At 41.5% G+C, this 15,506-nt stretch overlaps 1 long non-coding RNA gene across 1 annotated transcript; it reads right to left on the reverse strand.

The window, feature by feature from the left end:
* Positions 1-1,364: 1,364 nt before the first annotated feature.
* Positions 1,365-13,922, reverse strand: LOC138606186 (uncharacterized). Its single transcript, XR_011309347.1, has 3 exons — positions 13,818-13,922; positions 4,404-4,537; positions 1,365-2,772 (listed from the first exon to the last, which is right to left on the reverse strand). It is a non-coding gene; the product is annotated as an uncharacterized lncRNA (long non-coding RNA).
* Between the last annotated feature and the right edge of the window lie 1,584 nt (positions 13,923-15,506).

Here is a 15,506-nt window from a genome sequence, read left to right on the forward strand (position 1 = left end):
GATATGTTGGCCCATGGAATATTAAGGGAAACAGGAACATCAGGATGGAATATCATGGATAAACAGTGTTCCATGAAATTATTTATTTAGTGTGTAACTTAAACAGTACATTGAGTGTGTGCAGTGAAATGTTATAAGTAGAATGTACCATTGAACATTCGGGTTAGTGGTAACATGAAATGGACAGAAAGGAATCCTGTATGTTTGCTAGCAAGGAAAACATTACAACTCTGTGATTAATCAAATGAAGCAGTGTTGGATGTTGAGGATGGATGTAAAGAAAGGGATGAACTTGCACAGTGTGGGTTGACCAGGTAAAAATGAGACTTGTCTTTCCAGGTTGATTATAAGAGCCTGTGGACTGATTTATTTGTTAAGGGCTCATTATCCAGAGAGCCTTCCCTCTCTTTAGCTCTTTAGCTAACATTAGCTTATGAAGGCTCAACAAAGGACTGGCACCCATTCTAACACAGAGTAAAGCACAAAGCACCAAACTTTTCTAATCGCAAATGTGAAGACCATCCAGCCAAACAGGAACACACGAAAAAACTAGGGTCAACAGTATGACATTCGTGGAGGGACCCAGATCTGATTTGATTACCCTGTTCAATTGCTCCCAAGCTAACATATGATTACTGTCTTGAGTAGATAACATAAGCTAATTCATCCAGACTACCAGAATTGATCTGGGAGCTAAACTGGCAGGCTAACAGTCTATGTTTAGCACTCGTTGTTGTACGGAAAAGCTAAGATAGCCGGCTGCTAGTTTATTAAGTTTAAAGCTATGAGTGTAGGAGTCAAACTGATCATCTCATCTAACTTGACAAGATAGAGAATAAGCTAATTCTAAGCTAGATTGATTAGCTGACAAAGACTAACTGTCAACTCTGTAACTCTGTTCAATTGCTAGCAAGCTAACAAGTCATTACTGTCTTGAGTAGATAATGTCTGCTAATTCATCCAGACTAGCAGAATTGATCTGGGAGGTAAATTGGCGGGCTAACTATTTGCGAATTACTTCATCAGCTAACAATATTAGCAACCAAAGACAGACGCAAACACTGTAGCTAAGTTCAGGCTGACTGGCTAACCTTAGCTTGCAGTATCACCAAAACAATGCTGCAGTACTGTCATATACGCTGGCTGAGCTAGCAAAGATGTTAACATGATGCCGATCAGCAACCTAAGACTGGCAATTTGGAAATCCTGGCAAATGCCAGATGGGCTGGTCAACCTGGGGGACCACAAGGCAACCGCCAGCAATGTGTGGGGGAATAACTGGAACGCTGTTCTGCATAGAACAGTGAGTCTTCATTTGAAAGGCAATTACTGCACAGATTGAAAGTCAATGAGAAAATGAGCCGTATTCACACATGGTTTATTACCTCAGTAAACATTTTCCTCATGACTTTATGGATCGATCTGGAGTTAAAGTCAATACAGCATGATGTTCATTTTCAGCCTCTGGTTACATTCAAAGAGTTAATTTTTGGGTAAGTGTGTTTACGTTTTTCCATAGCCAAAATTAGCATCTCAATTAATATTACAGATACAGAGGATAATAAATGCTACTTGCTAACTCAGCTAGCTCTAACATTGACAACTTTTGCTAACCCCTTACTCTTCTCCAGCTACATCCTCTTGTTAAAAAAAACAAAAAACAAGATGGCAAGAGTCAAAATGCCAAGCTCATGTCTTTAAAACAGCAGTCAATAAATCAGTGGGTGTTAGCTATATACCAGGTACAGAGGATTATAAATGCTACTTGCTAACTCAGCTAGCTCTTACATTAACTGACAACTTTTGCTAACCTCTTACTCTCAGTGGATGTTAGCTCTGTACGGTCGATGTTTAACACTTGATTTTGTACATAAAAGCTAAGATATCCGGCTGCTAGTTTATTAAGTTTGAAGCTTTGAGTGCAGGAGTAAAATTGATCATCTCATCTAAAATGACGAGATAGAGAATAAGCTGATTTCCCAAAATGTTGAACTTTTTCTTACAACCCAACAGCACACAAATGTCACTCTTCTCTGTTTCTCTGAGTTTGTTCCTTCTCTCTTTGCTTTACAGGAAGCATTTTAGCAGCTCACATTTTGAAACATTAGCCTTATTATCAATTAACAGCATCTTCAAGAGACTCTAATGGCAGTGTGCTATAGGATCACTACCAACAAAAGAGTCAACGACTGATTGTTTTATGCAACAAGACACTTCATGGCTCAGTAATACTGCTGTTCTGTGACGACATGTGAGGCACGCAAACAGGTTTGTCCTGATCAGTAAAGAGGAAGCAAAATGACCATGGAGGAACATCTATGTGATGTTTTTATAGACGAGGCAAGTTAAATATAGAGCCATGTCGTCTCCACAGCTTACAGTAGTTATACTAAACCAACAGTGTTTAGTTTGAAAGTCAAACTGAATGTTTTGTTTCACCGAACATTATTTCCTATTACTGTTTGTTTTCCGATCAGTAAGGACACAGTATGATACAGGATTCTTCCCTTTCATTCTTCAATCTGTAAAACCATCAGCGTTAAAGAAGTCCTGACTCATTTTCCAACCAGACGCGAGCAACTTGGACTTGGGAGATGGCATCTTTTGGGATCATGAATACATCTTCTGGCCCAGAAATCACAGCAACATCTTCAGTCTCATCAACTGTTGTACCAGGAACAGTTCAGTACCAGTTGGTGCAGGAGATCATGAAACACATGTTGTCCACCTTCCTGTTTCCCATCCGGCACTGGGGCAGCTCTCCTGGGGTGTCTGTGGGAGAACATTTTTATGATCTTTTTATTATCTTTTTATTACATTTTGATTTTCATGAAGTTTATTTCTGGGACGATAAAGAGTTGAATATGAGCTCTGAAGCCAAACTCCAGGCTCATAAGAAGAGGAAAGTAGTGGTTCAGATGTCTTTGTAAGATTTGTAGAAGAAGGTTTCAGATTCTCTACACATGCAAAGTATCCATATATTTACATTAATGTAAAAAGTCACAAGTTATGTAAAAGCACACAAATAAATCTGCAGATTGGACTTTTTTTAGCAGCTCCAGGTGGCGCTACTTTTTACTACTTTATATACAGTTAGCTTGTTTAGCCCAATGGTTCCCAACCACCAAGGGCCAGGCCCTTACAAAGGTTTACCAGCTCAATCAGAGAGGCTGGTGAGATGGTTAATGGGAGAGGAATGAGTAAAGTAAATGTTAAAAAAAAGAGCTTTTTTTAAAAGAAATATTAAATTCTACCTGTTTGGGCCTTGAGCAGTTATTCTTATGAAACAATCTAAGATGGGATGCTTTTAGAACTCACAGACATGAAACTAGAGATGTTCTGAATTTCTCTTTCACAATCCCCACTCTGAAAATATCTAGACTCAAGTATCAGCTGATACCGAAAAATACCCCTCAGACACCAGCAGGTTTATTACACTAGATAATATTACCGAAACCAATGACTATATAAAGATGGACGATGCGTCTCCATCTACTCTCATTGTACTAAAGTGAAGCCAAAATAACCCCCAGGTGGGCGCTGTCATTTTGCATTGTGAAGTGTTTTGGAACCAGAGATGGTGCAAAAGAGATCGGCGGGTGGAGCTGCTGTAGCCACTTCCGCTAACCAAAACACAGCAAAGATCCGGCATGCCGGCCTCTCTAAACAGCTGGTCTGAAGAAGACGTGCACAGGTATGAAAACTTTAATGACTGTAGTGTTCGTGTTAGTTACGACTCCTCTCGCCGTTCCTCCTCTACTCTGCTGCTCGGGGACAGAACGCTGCAGGAGCCCCATTTGTCAACAGAGCTGTCAATCATGAGGCCACACCCCCTTTTTATAGCATCAAATAACTAATTTAAAGTAAACTTGTCAGAAAAATGAACACTTGGACATAAATCAGCATGATAAGAACTAACTATAATGACAGAAACCATGTTTGAGAAAAGTTTATTTGACGTGTATTTTGATTTTATAGTTTGACTCATGTCCCATCTGTTAACATGGAGGAGGTGGGCTTTATGAGCTATACTGCAGCCAGTCAGCAGGGGGCGACAGAGAAGGTTTGGCTTCACTTTTAGGGAGCTGCCATGTCGGCCATCTTTGTATACAATCTGTGGTAAAAACACGCTTATTGCTGACATTTGCTAGCTTACATAAGCTCAGCACTGTAGCTAGAACCGCACGGTTGTTGTGTTATCATCACATGACAGTTTACCTGAAACCTGTTGATTTTTGGGGGCTTTGTAAATTATGGCATTATATTGGATCTGTGCATTAACTGAAGTACTCGCAGAAAAAGAACAGAGTCACAAACCAATAAGTTTGAGAACCATTAGTTCAATCTTTAGCAATGTGATTCTTTCAATGGGCAAATTAAATATTCGTTAAATCTTCATCTACCTTCAGAAGCAGCCGATCCTGAGCCCTCAGTGTTTGCAGGTTCTTGATGTTTTCCTGTCTCCTCTTCTGTCTCCTTCCTCTCTTGGCTCTGCTCTCCTCCCATCATCACAGTCACCAACACTGAAAAGTCTCACCTGAGAAAAACACACAGGAACATTCACAGATTAAGACTCCAGTCCCACCTTCAGCTGGGTCCGAACCATTTTTGGAAAGTTCTCCTCGTCAATTTTCTTTTTGCTTCACTGAATGTGAATTTACTCCAAGCCAAGGTGAGTTTAACGAAGCTACAGCCACCTGCTGGTTAACCTAGCTGAGCGTAAGAGCTGAAAACAGGGAAACCAAGATGGCTGACAAAGGTAACAGAATCCACCTACCAGCACCTGTAACGCTCACTGCTTTACATGTTTCACTACTTTTCTTTAATCCCTCCAATGGTAATTTATTTTGGCTCAATCCCACATACACATCCTGCTGGCTGAAGTTGAGAGCAGCAGATTTGGATTAATTCACACCAAAAATAATCCCTAACTAGAAAGGCTATTGGGCAGCTGAAGCCTCCACCAAGTCCGATAGTCCAGCGATGTTTAAGGTAGCTGTTAGCAACATTCAATTTGCTATAGACGTCAGTGTTACAATTTGGTCAATATTCTGCTGCAAAGTTTAGTGGGTTCTTCCTCGACCTATTTTCCTGCAAACGGCACAGAGAACACGACCGGCTTGGTTGAAGTCTAATATTTCCCTATTTTTGAGTTTGTTAAGAAGTACTGTAGCCAACAGTTTCAGGAAATGACTGAGCATTTTTCAAAAGATTAACATTTACTTTATGTATTTATGAGCTTTTTGCTAAGATTTGTGTGTTACGTAGGAACCAATGGACAACGTAGGGAAGTAGTAAGAGAAATACCAACACACTACAGTTGGTCAGGAGGAGAACTGGACTCTGAGCCCAGAGGGTGCGGAGCTTTCTCAATGGGCCCTACTGACAGTCATTTAAAAAAATTCACAACTGTAAAATAGCTTTTATATCCTCTACTATTGTACAAAAGGTTGTAGATCAGCGACAATTACATCTGACGCGCTCCGGAGAGTTACAGCGGTTGTGCGCGCTGGAAACTTGAGGCAGGCACGCGCAGTGACCCCGAGAGTGCAGAGAAAAAAGATCAGCCATCAGGGTGCTGCCAGAGAATAATTGACCTGTTTTGTGTCCTTGAGACACAGTTGTCTTTGCAGAGCCACAGGCCCAACAAATAAGCACGCCCATGTTTGTACTGTTGCTCAATAGCATTAAAATGTTAGACCTATCAATAATCAATACCATCACCATCGCTTTTGTGCTGAAAGGAAACATAAGAGATCAGATGTACAGGATTCAATTAAACTTATTCTCTTGCTCTTTGTGTTTTAATGCACACAACTTTTTTTTTCTTCATATTGCCATCTAGCTAGATCCAAACACCCTATCGGTCTCATGCTACATCAGTGGTGTATGAGATCCGGAGCGACCTGGATCCTTTGTCAAAATCTGTGAATTATTTTTGTGAAATATTTCTGTCATTGTTGAAGTAACTCTCATTTGTTTGCTTATTTTGGATGCATTTAAAATCTGTATTATTTTTTTATTTAAAGACGGAGAGAGTGAGCGTCGGATCACGCAGTGGTGCGGCGCTGTCCACAGTGCTGAAATCATAGCCTGTATATAGAGATATACAGTCTATGGCTGAAAGTAGCCCCTACTGAGCGTAGGCCCTGGGGCGGCTGCACCCTCTGACCCCACGGTTGGTCTGCTCAGCAGCCGATATTATCGCCTGATATCGGCCCATCACTATATATCGTGTCAGTATATATTTTTTCTGATACACATCAAGATGAGAACTTTTCTTACAGAATCTAAAAAAATGGAAAACAACTGCTGGGGTTATTTAAAAATGGTGTCGTTTGTCCTTAATTTACGACACTTTTCATTCCAGGTCAAAATTGACCTTGTAGTCAGCCATATAGAAAAAGTTTCCCCCTTGTTGTTGTTTTCGGTCTCAAAAACTCAAAAACTTCTTTATTCTATCAAAACACACGACTTACACGGTCTGGACCTGAGAACCAGCGAGGTCCAGACCTAACGCAAAGCTTTGCTCTTAGAATAAATCAAATGTAAGAGGAGTCAGCGGGCAGACATTCAGTAACATCTCATTGACTTCGACCTCAAAAAAGACTCTCAGATCTGAGATACACTCTTCTTTTGGGAAGTGTGTGTAGCGGGTGATGAGATAAAAGGCAGAAAGTGAGAGTGGATAAAGATACACAGACCCTGATAAAGAGAAAAAGGACGAGAAGGATCACAGCCGCCCTGCTTATCAGCTCGGACATCTCTAATTCCTTCCTGAATGATCCGTCCACGGCGCCAATCCAATCAAACACAACTCAATCAGTCCAGCTAATGCAACTGATGGGATCATCTTACTCTGCTTAACACTTTACACCATCGCAGCGCGGGCTGGGAAAGCTTTCCTGGTGGTCTGTGATGCATGCTGGGAAACTGAACAAGACGAGGAGGGTTTTTAGACGTCTGCAGGTTTCACAGGACAAATGGAAACAACATGGTGGAAGAGGAAATATCAGGGATTAAAATGTTAGCATGCTGCATCCCCACCTCCAGCTATGCAAAACTGAAGCCACATATTGTAAATAGGGGAACTGCCATTTTGCTTCTGATTCTTCAGGCAGAACCAGCCGAAGCAGGAAAAGAAGCATCATTTAAAGAAGGAGTTTGGTCGACTTAAAAACTTGATGCTAAAGCTAACGTAAACATTTAGCTAGACAAATCTACCAACAGTTAACTTGCTGTCAGCATGCAGGACTCCATAAAGCATGTTATTTCACACAGAGGTGGTGCTTCACACGCTGCAGCACCGAGTGTTGTGTGACTGATGGGTGCAGCTCGCACTGGGTCGCGCTGTCACGTTTTCCATCAGCTAGCAAAAACCTAGCCTAAAACGTGTTTTATTTAGCTTAGCATTAACCCTAATTAACCTACCGGCAAACTTGTAACTTCAAGCCAAGATGATTTTGGATTTGTTTGTGATCATTAATTTACAAATAAACACTCACATTTTTGCAGCTTGTAACTTTAATGCGAGCATAAATGCAACTGTGATTTCCTGCAAAATGTCAAATAACTTCAACCTTCAACCTCAATCCTCATTTCTTTTATTTTAATATATTTGACTTTTTTGACTGGAACAATAATGCAGTCCCTCCAGGATCTTGCAGGCTTTTTCTGTTATTGTTGCGGCCTGATTTTGCAATATAGTTTGCAGCGTTTTGAGGCTTTTTCCTGTTTAACACGTTACACATCCACTGTGAGCGACTGGGACAAACTCTACAATTAAGCCATCGAATGACTGAGCGAATTGTTTTTCTTGTGACATCACTTCCTGTTGATTTTCGTGTCAAGATGCCAAATAAAATGTATGAAAACTGAAGGAAACTTCACATTATTCATTACCCTGTTGTACTCGTTATTTCAGCTGCTTCAGGGGATTTACTATCTCACCGTACAAACGCTCGAAATAAGCACTGACACAAACATCCGTAACAGAGCCTCTGGCTGGTGGAAAGTTGAGAACACAGTCTCTGATTGGTCAACAGACTCAACACAAGGCATCAGGAGGTGGCTAAGTGGACGGCTAACAGTTCTGAGCACAGAAACATGAATACATGATCACAAGAAGACATCGAGTGTTGGATTTATTATCATGGATTCACTGTGAAGACTCTGTAGTTACAGCCCGGGTTATGAAGCTCTTAAAGAGAGACGATCACACCGGAGCCTCGTCAGCATCAATCAGCTGTCTGCTTCACAGTAAAAAGGAAGTACATCTCGAGCATGCAGCGTTCCCAACATATTAATGATACAGTAAAAGATGCCCTCTGATTTTTATACAACGCTGCAGACCTCAAATGACTTCACACGTGTGGGGAAATAGGATGCTCCTCAGAGAAGTTGGCTAGTAGGGCTGCATGTCACGATACTGGGAAAAAAGGGACTTTGCAACAACTTTCTGTTCTGCAATATTTATTTTGATTTTTTTTAAAATGATGCCAGATAAACGCAGTGTGTTTTTGTGTCTGAATAAACAATTAACTATGATACGTTTTATTATTTGGGACTTTAAGTCTATTTTTCTCAAATATAAAACTCCTCTCACACATTTGGTTCAGCGACTCTGACACCCTTATAAGAAGTAGAGAGAGTTCAGGTGGAGTTGTGTCATTTATACGGTATGTCATCTGCCGTTTCTAGCGATGTTCAACTGTATACTTATTCAGCGTGATCAGCTCGGTGACGGTAACTTTGGAAACGAAAGCTCACAGTATCCTACTTCCTGGTGACACACACAACGTCACGCTGTGTGCGCAGCAGGTGCAGGCGCTAAAAGTAAACACTCCGCATCACGTCCGCTCCGTTACCAGCCCGTGTATGTAGCCACAGCGTTAACGAGCACCGGGACGAGGTGCCGCTGACAACGGCACACGCTGAAAAGCCGCTACGCAGAAATAAAAGCCTGCCTCGATCATCCCACTGACGTGATCTGTGACGGCAGCAGCGTCACGTTTACAGTTTACAGGCAGGTGCCACACAGACTCAGCTCAGCAGTCGGTTCACTCTGTGCTCTCATAAAGAGCTGCACTTTGTGATATCAGACGGACTTTTGTTGTAGATCAGTGATGGAAAACGACAAAATGGCGAGTACTCATTTCGCATGAAGCAACAACAAATTAGCAGCCTGACGTGTTTCACTTAATTTGCTTCACTATAGCACGTCCTGCGATGTGACTATTGCACATTGCAGTTGCAATTGTTAAACGATTTATCGTGCAGCCCAACTAAAATTGCAAGGTTGAGAAAAAGTTGCAGCAATCTGCGGGATCGCAACATCACAACTTCCTGAATAATTACTTGGTAGGCAAAAAACAAGACCAGGTCAAAACCTGGTATGTGGCTGACCACATCAGGTCTATGTGCGCTTTTGTGGGCAACACTGGAGGCGTGGCGTGTGCGTGATGTGATCATTTGAAATGCATGAAAACAGATGAGTCTTCACAAATCTGGCGTGACGCGCGCGTATCTCGCAAAATGTAGAGAATAGAAGGCTCGCCTATTTTTACCGCGAGTGGTTCTTGGTCAAAATACACGGTGAAAATGTGAATTGTGACGAGTCCTGTTGATCTCTGACAGCAATATCAACGTCTCTTCCTGCAGTAAAAGTCACAGGCATGGAGAGTAAAGTAGGTCAACACTTCCGGTATGCTTTTTCAAAGTAAAAGCCCGATCTGGAATTCTGACTCCCCTTATTTTGAAGGGTTTTCCCGGCCGTTGTTTCGTTGTTTATTTGGCTCTGAAAGTACCCTCACTCGCTCACGCAGTCAGTCAGTCAGTCAGTCAGTCAGTAACTCACTCACTCAGTCACATACAGACCCATGTGTAGGGCTGACCCCGGCGGTCAACCAAAAACTACTACGGCTCCCAGGAAAGTAAAACTACCTGCTCAAACTGGCTGATACCAAAAGACATCTTATATGTACAACTGAATTGTTCTGAAATAAATTATAATTCAGATTAGCAACATAAATCTCCTCAGCTGAAGAGTCTGTATCCTGAAATCACTGTAGTAGGACTCTATGCTATAATATTTACACAAACCACGATCCTTTCTTAAACCTTATGAAGGATTTTATGACCTGAACTTTACCAAACTGACTGCTTTGTCCTGTTTCTGTGAAGTGATCACAGTTTGGTTAGGTCAAGATGAAGATCGTGCTTCAGACAACACTTCTCACGTAAGCGTTGTTTCTCAGTATCACAGCAGACACAGTGGTCTCCTGGTCGAAAGAGATTTGGCTGTGGAGGATAAGGAGTCACGCAGACATCCAGGTGGCGTGCCGTGTATTTAGGGAGTCAGACTTTTTTCTTACAGAACACCTTTCATGTAAAGTTTACTTACTTTCAACTTACAGTGTGATATCTTTATGTTCCCTTTATGAAGAGAGCCTGCATGTACACTCAAGCAAGAAATGACTTCATCTCCTGAGCCGTCTGTATAATGTCTGCTGGCCGAGATACATGAGCCACATGATTATGGGCTGCTGGGACGTTCCTGTCACTGATTCAGGAATAAACAGGAACAAAATGCAGCTGAATATTTTCACACTCGCGAAACTGATTTTATTCACAGCACGGTGACAAATGGAGATTGCAACCAGCGTGTCAAAGCACTAGTAGAAGTAATGGACGGCAGTAAAAACAGGGAGCAAGCCTTTCAAAATGAGAAATTAACTGCCTCACAAATGCGTTATGGCTGTGGGTTTCTGGCTGAACTGCAAAGCAATAACTTGTGATAATATTCACATAAAAGTTGATTAGGGTCTAACCTTTACTCCAGACCCAAATATAACATCCGAGGGGGAGCTTCTGCTGGACGCACATCAAACTGTAACCACAGCAGAGCACCGACAGGGAGGACAGTACAGAGAGAAAGATAATTATAGGATCTATAGGGCAAATACTTGGCTTTACGCTGGATGAGCATTATATACCCCTTTCCCACATAAATTTAGTGCGTTGACGCAGGTTTTTCAGACCCGGGAAGATCCGCTAATAAATGCCGATTGTCTCTTTTCCTATTGCCAGTGAAGTATCCTCCTGTCGGTCTCTTTTCTGCTGCGTCACCGTCTGACATCACAAACGTGCAGGAGACAGGGTTAGTAACCAGTGAAGATGTTACGGTGGTTAGGTCTTTATCGTATCTATTACTCATTCAGTCTGTTTATCAAACTTGGCAGTGACAAATTTGGAACGATGTTCGAGCGCTGCTCGGAGGGAGACGGGCGGAATTTGTTGAGATAACAAGGAGTCGCAGAAGTTACCGACGGAGCATAGCATCGCGCAGGAAAGGGGGCGGAGATTAGCGTGTCAACACAGGTTTTCTGTTCCCATCATTGCCTATCAGCAGCGAGGCGAGAATTACCCAGGTCTACTGCAGAGTCATTTGACCCGGGTCTGGATGCCGATTGTAACCTTTCCCACTAAGCAAAAAAGCCGGATGTCAGCGGGTGTTAGCGGGTGTTTTGACCAGTGGGAAAACGGCTTTAGAGAAGGCTGCAGTTCTTTTTCTTCCTTCAAAAAAAAGACACGTTTTATCGACCCAAGCTGTTAAAATAAAAGAGGAGAGTCTTACAAGAGAATCTGAGCTTCATTCATAAACTTAAAGAGCATCCCAATCAGCATTCAGTGCAGTCGCCTCTCTTCCCCTCCCCAGCTGTCACCCAGAGAGAAAGCCGAGCTAAATATAGCTCCCCTCTCTTTCTCTCAGATATTCTTTTGTTTTGACTTGAGCGCCTTCTTATCTCCGGTGCGGCCCTCTTTGGCTGAGGACTCTCAGCTCGACACAAAACTGACATGTGACCCGCAGTGTGCAGCTGCAGGGTTCACTATTATTCACTTCCCTTCCTTCTTTCCTTTTTTCCTTGTGTGACTTGAAAGCCACTTAAAGGGTTCTAAGTTTGGTTCCTACAGGCAACAACAATGACAACCGGCTACATGAATTCATAGGACACTGTGCGGTGTATTTGTGCTGCTTTTCTTTCCTGCCGTAAATGAAACACTTGAATCACCCTTTAGGAAATAATGAAGATAAATAATCTCTCTGCAGCAGCTTAATTAAAGTCTATCTGCATTATTGATCGCATTAAAGAGAGGCTGAGTTTGCCTCGGCTCTATTCTTCTCCACTTTAAGGAATGAGTACTAAATCAGGGCTGCATGTTTGTTTAAGTGGGCATCAGCAAGACTTAGGTTGTATAAAGACACTGTATGTTTCTCATTCATGCTTTTATTACACATCTGTCAACACTTATTTATTAGTTCAATGTTTTAATTTACTACGGGTGCTGAAAATCGATTCATGTCAGAATCAGATTCTTAAAGTCTACAATTCTGAATCGATTTGAAACTTCCAAAAGACGATTTTTATGAACGTTTTTTTAATCCTACGTAAATGTTCAACATCAGCCAGTTTGTGCACGAGAAACCCGCTGCATGCTTTGTTTACCGTGCACCATTCGTCGGTAATGTACGGGGGAAGCCCTGACCAACGCCCACAGAACAGCTCTTACCTGCGATGCGTGGACCTCTCGAGCCCAGTCATTGGTTCACCGCTCACTACATCGCAGCTTCCTGGCAGCTCGAGTCTCGTATACAAACACAAGTGATGGACGAAGGCCACACGGCTGTGAACGTGAGTCTGCAGTTGCCGACACACAAGCTGAAAATCGAAGTCTCAAAGAGCTGTCGAGCATGATTGAGTGAAAAACATACCAAAGAGGAGTTTCACAGAGTTATTTGTGTAAGAATGTTATTTTAAATGTCATGTTTCTGAGGAATACTATAATAATAATGGTAGCTGGTCTTATTTAAGTTAAAGTATTTCTTATTTTGCACAACTTGAACTTGTTTTTTTTTAATTGAAGTGGAACATTTGAAGTCGAGGACTAAACAATGTTTAATTATTGCAAGTTAATTAAAAATGAATTGTCTTTTGTCTTAGGTTTGCCTTTGAGTATTTACCTTATTGTATCAAGCTGCATAATCTTGAACACATTTTACTGTGCTTTAATGTCGTATAACAATTTGCACTGCGGTTTTCTTTGCACACAGCAGACTGGAGTAAATCCTGAAATAAGCACCCCTTAGTAACAAATAGGGAATTGATTGTGAATCGAGAATCGATTTTGATTCAAATTATGATCTGAAGAATCGCAATTGAATCGAATTGCGAGATATTGAAAGATTCACACCCAATTAACTTTAATATTTATCTTTATTGTCCTGGTTTTTTATCCATAAGCTATATCTATTTCGGCGTAAGCACATTAAGAGCAACTTCAGAAAAGCTGATTCTAATCATAAAAACGCACAAATGAGACTATAAAGATGTGAAACTAACTACATTTAAATAAAGGTGGACCAGATGTAAACATTCTAGTGGCAGATAATCCCACAAGAAATACTTTTTGGTGTACTGGCTAATTAACGTTTTAAGGCAGCTATTTGAGTCTGTATGATATGCTATCACATCTATTCCAGGTTTTATCAGGACACATCAGGTCTTTTAAAAAATGAAGAAAATAAAAGTATTTTGTTAATTCAGGTCTGTCTTAAATTGTTAATGTATGCAAGTGTAACCTGAGGGTCTAATCGCGACCAAAAACCGTTTTAATTTACCCCCTGTGTTTACGTGAGTGAAAATAGCTCCATGTTTACAACACTGACAGCTCCGCCTACATACAGGAAGTGTGTGTGTGCGCGTGTTTGTGTGTAAGCTGTTAGCTGCTGTCGGGAACAGTCATTAATTTTATCCCACCTAGTCGACCCCCTCGTATCCTGCGAGAGTCGTCCGTCTCTGTCGGCCGCCGGTTCCGATTAGTTTGCGGTGTTTCCAGGCAGAGTATCCCGTCAGACGTGTCTGCTGAGCTGCTGGCTGCAAAGATCGTCTGTACTCAAAAGGAGGGATCACTCCTAGACGTATTTGAGACGAGACACAATGTGCCATTATGATAGAAAGGGGAAACAATTTAGCAATGCAAATACCCTGTTAATATGCATACTAGCAGCTCTCTGACACAGTAGTGCTTTGAGCTAAATGCTAACAACAGGCCTGCAATTACACAAAAAGTTATTTTGTTGGTATTCTTTAGGATATGTCAGATTATGCCATTAACTGGAAAAATAAAAGAAAGATTTGTGACTCATCCTGCACTTTGGGGGCTTATGCTAATTTTCTGTACTACAAAACAGTTTCTTAAAATTATATGGAACTTACCCATAATGCACTGACCTACAAGCTACTCTATTTGTTATTGAATGCTCTCTCACTAAACGAATTTGCTCAATCAATATCTAAGAAGTCCCTTTCTAGCTTTCTGCTTTCAAAGAAAAAGAAAGAAAAATACACTGAATCATACAAATTCTGTTTTATAGGAAATGTAATGTTTATCAAGTTCACCGTCTTAGTTTCACATATCAGCATGCTAACATTTGTATTTAGTTAAAAACTAAGCCATTGGTCAAATAAATGTTGACCCTAAAAAGTCAGAGGGCACCATAGTTAAAACAATTTATCTTGAGGGAAACATTAATGCCTGAAACAGCACGACTGTTGGTGCAACTCTCATGGGATCACCATAGTGAGGCTTTGTCAGGAACGTGGATGTCAGCTCAACTTCACTGTAATCTGTGGAATAGCTAGATGATAATATTTGATTCTGGCAAGTGATTTGTTATCTACATTCACATTTAGACATCTGAAACTGAAAACAAATTAATTCCACTAGGAAAGGAGGTTGAATGTGAGCATCCAAAATCAGGCAGGAGTGACACCTCTCCCTTTTCTTGTATGCTCTTTGTTTCCGTCCTCCGCTCTGGTTCGTCCCCGCCCCCCTCCTACCCAACCTGCTGCAGTGACGTCACACAGGTGGCGAGCTAATGGAAGTGTCAACAAACAGGACGTCATAAGGAATGGCCGACGTGATTGGCCCAGAGCGCCATTCCCGGCGCTGCACGAGCAAAGAGGAGGGGGACAGCCGCGCTTGCAGTTGCTATGCAGGTTATTGAAGAGGGAAGGCAGTTCCTTCCTTTTCCCTGGCTCACGCATGCACGCGCACACAGACATGCGCATTCAACCACACATTCACTGAGCATCTGGGCTAAACACATCAGTGGCTGTGAAGCTGCTGATGTGAGAGTATGATGGAGGCAATCTGAGGTTATGAAAGCGGGCAGGAATATAAATAGAATACGATAGAATAAACCTAAGATATATATATTACAGTTTATATGGATACATGCAATAACCTATATATTTATTATCATTGACAAGCATTAAACTAATCAGGCTGCACAGTCTTCATACACATGTACCGTCTATTAGTCACCCACTGCTTGAACATTAAATAACATTACAATACTTATTCCAGTACTATTGCACAATTTGTACACCTGATTTCTTGTACACGTTCTATGTTAATGCTGTCTTTGTTCAGCTCTGTTGTCC

The sequence above is a fragment of the Semicossyphus pulcher genome, unplaced genomic scaffold, assembly GCF_022749685.1.
Source record: "Semicossyphus pulcher isolate SPU_LCO1_2020_fin unplaced genomic scaffold, fSemPul1.0.p SCAF_3, whole genome shotgun sequence".
Lineage (NCBI taxonomy): Eukaryota > Metazoa > Chordata > Actinopteri > Labriformes > Labridae > Semicossyphus > Semicossyphus pulcher.